The sequence below is a fragment of the Neophocaena asiaeorientalis genome, unplaced genomic scaffold (assembly GCF_003031525.2).
Source record: "Neophocaena asiaeorientalis asiaeorientalis breed wild unplaced genomic scaffold, Neophocaena_asiaeorientalis_V1.1 scaffold150, whole genome shotgun sequence".
NCBI lineage: Eukaryota > Metazoa > Chordata > Mammalia > Artiodactyla > Phocoenidae > Neophocaena > Neophocaena asiaeorientalis.
Window position 1 is genome coordinate 726,255 of NW_020176571.1, and position 3,571 is coordinate 729,825.

Here is a 3,571-nt window from a genome sequence, read left to right on the forward strand (position 1 = left end):
TGAAGCCCGTGTGCCTCGAGACGGTGCTCCACAGCAAGAGAAGCCACCGCAATGAGAAGCCCGCGCACCGCAACGAAGAGTAACCTCTGCTCGCCGCAACTAGAGAAAGCCCGTGCACAGCAACGAAGACCCAACACAGCCAAAAATAAATAAATTTATTTTTTAAAAAAGTCAAATTAAACCAGGGTCCTCCACTGTGACAAGTCTGTGCACTTAGGAAACTCCTGTCCCCACTGGGCACGTAGCACCCTGTGAGCCGGGGTCCCTCCCACTCCATCCCGCCCCGCACGGGACTCCAGCCTCGGTGTCCTGAGCACTGCCCGCCCCAGGGCCCCCCTGGGTCTCTCTGCCAGGAATGCTGCTTCTCCCGCTTGTGTCTGACTCTTGACACCCTCGGGCTTCATGTCCTTGTTTCAGAAAGGCTTCTCCCTCGGGGCACCTTGCTCTTCCCTCCCACCCCACCGTGATGGGTAATGACCATGTATTTAGTTCTGCGGGGCCGCCCTCCCCCACTCCGTCATCTCCCCGTGGACAGGCACGAATGACCGGTTCACGTCCACCGCGAGCCCGGAGCCCAGCCCGTGCCCAGTCAGCCCCCAATAAACATTGTGTTGCAAGAACGGACATGCCCTGTTCGTGCTGAGCTGAGGTCGGGTCCCGGCTCCCAGCCTGGTCTCTGGGAGAGGGTAGGCGAGGAGCTGGCCCTGGCCTCACGTGGCCCCAGGCTGCGAAGGAGAACCGAAGAAGTCATTACAAGTGCCCTGTGGATGCGGTGAAGCCCACCCTCCCCCTGGCTCCTGGCTCCTAGGGCTGGGACAGCCTTGCTGACTAGGGTGCTCAACCACAGGCTGGTATCCAGAGGGAACCAGATGCCCTTGAAGACCTTTTGATTCATGGCCTTAACCAATCCCAGCAGGGGGCACACGGGTCCCAACTGAGCTGACGTCGATTCAATGAATGGTGACAACGGAACGTAGCAGAACGGGCTTCGGTAGCAAGCTGCCAGTCATGGGGGTCTCCCAGGAGTGTAGGGTCTCTGATTTGGGAAAACTAACCAGCTGTGTTGCCTTCGTGCCGGTTCAACAGGCAGAGTCCCAGCAGAGAAACAAACACCAGCAGAGCCAGATCGGGACTCGCCAGGAGGGAGGAGCCGTGGCCCCCGGGCTCTGCGGCGGGCAGAGAAGGTAGAACTTGTTTCACTCACTCCTCCTGTGACTTCCCAGAGCTGCCCTGACATACAGGTCTTCGGGGAAAACTTGTGTTAGTTGAATTCTTGTAAGCAAAACCTTGCTGCACCTGGGGGCTCGCTATTTCTTTAAAGGAAATCTGTAGCAGAACCTCCTGTTCACAAAACACCTTTTGTGATTTGAACTCCTGGAGTCTGTATCTATTTGTTTTTAGAGTGAGGTCAAATCCTTTGTCCTCCTTTGTCAGATGAATGGTCTGGGCTGGAAAACCAGAGTCCCCATCATCTGGCCCGCGATGGGTGCCCTGGCCTGGCCTCCCGGTCCTGGAGTTTTACTTCTGTCCAGGACAGCTTGGGGTGGGGGGCGGTTCTGGAAGATCCATCTGAGGGAATGCCGTTGGAGATGTGAATCATCCCCTTTCCCAGCAGTTTAGAAGTTGGGATCCAACCTCAGGGAAAACCATGGAACATTCAATCTTATAATCTTGAAATAATGTGAAACTTCAGAAAAGTAGCAAGAATAGTATAAAGAACTCTAAACATAAATAAATAACCATGTTTATTAGTTTCTTGTGTTTCTTTGTACAAAATAAACAAATGCACATGTAAACTCTGTTTCCTCTTTCTGTGATGAAAGGCACACGTTGCCCACTTCCTGAGCAACTGAAAAGATAAATGAAAAAGGTGATAATCAGAAGATTCTAGAATGAAAGGAAGGAGAAATGATGCTGAACTCTGATGAGAAATTAGCTTTAGGCAAGGGAGAATGTGCAGCCACTGAGGATTAGTGTCTGAATCGAGACTATTACTCCCCTCGTGGCTGTTTTAGTTACCTAGTGCTGTATAGTAAATTATCCCAAAATTTAGTGGCTTAAGAAAGCAATAAGACGTATCGTCTCTCACGGTTTCTGTGGGTCCGGGATTTGGGGTGGGCCCAGCTGGGCAGTTCTGTTTGCGGCAGTTCCGTCTCTCCATGAGTTGGAGGGGTGGGAGCGGCGGGGGGCTGGCCGGGACCTCCTTGTCTCCATACAGCCTCCTGCCTCAGCCAGGGGTCTCTGCACAGGCCCGGGTGGGCTTCCGCACAGCATGGCGGCCGAAGGCTTCAAGAGTACGTGTTCAGGGAACAAAGCAGAAGTTCTATTGCCTTTTCTGATATAACCTTGGAAGTCCCCTGGCATCACATCTGCCATACTCTTGGGTCATATCTCTCTAGGCTAAACCCTCCCGGTTTCAAGAGGAGGGGGAGAGACCTTGCCTTCTGATGGAAGATGGTCAAGGTCACATAATAGGAAGGACATGTAAGATGCCGTAGAAAATATCTGGAGGAGACAACCACCAAATGGTGGTTTTTCTGCTTCTACCATTTCTTCCATATGTACGAGCTGCCATTCTGCTGTAAGAAGAACTTTCTCTGATAGATCGACTGGTTATCAGGTGCTGCCCGGAACTTCCTCAGGAAGACCTGACTGTTTAATTTTTAAAGTTCACCAGAACAGGATTCTGCGACCCATCTCAGCCACCTTGTCCAGATCCCCAAATGTCCCTTTCCCCAGGTCAGGAGTTTGAAGCACTGATGTGAGCCATGCCTCTTGCAAGACTGGACTCCTTGAGGTCTGGCTACGTGTAGATGCATCTATCGGCCGAAATTAAGTCAGCTTGCTAGATTATAAATATCACTTTCACATACATAATATATGCTACTTTAATTAGCAGTCATCCTAAAATAACGTAACCTTCTTTGTTCCTTCTTCTGCGTCCCGAAGCGCGGACGTCAGACGTGTGGGATCTGGGATCACGGTGGGGACAGGCAGCCATTTCAGGTGGGCTTTGCCCTGAGAAGCCTCTGTAGCTCCCGATTCTCCCTGCCGATGGTGTGGCTGGGGCAGAGACGCTGAGTTCCACGGGGTCCAGGCTTTTCAGCCAATAGCCTCTTCCTCTTCCTCCTTCAGGGTGGCCAGGTCCAACCTCCCAAAGGGCCTTTCCTTGGGGACTGTCCGGAGACCGTATGTTAGGAGATGAGGTCTGCCCAGTCCAGCCAGACCTCCCAGAGGGGAAGAGGTGGGAGGACTGGAAGTTTTAGATTCACAGAATATCAGAGCGGGGAGAGGCCTAAAGATCATTTTATCTACCCTCTCTGAGGGACAGAGGGCTCAACTGGGGCCCAGAGAGGGTCAGTAACTCTCCCAGGTCACACAGCAGGTGATAGCAGGTTCCTGAGTCTTGCCTCAGTGGTCACCCTACAATATGGGGCTGTTTTCTCTCCCGTCAGGGGCCCATCACCCTGGTGGGCCTGGGTCAGTTCTCTGAGGGTGGGGTTCGCACTGCTTAACCCCTAACCCACACACGACAGCCGTTTCACCCCTGTTCTGGCTCCATGAGGCCGGG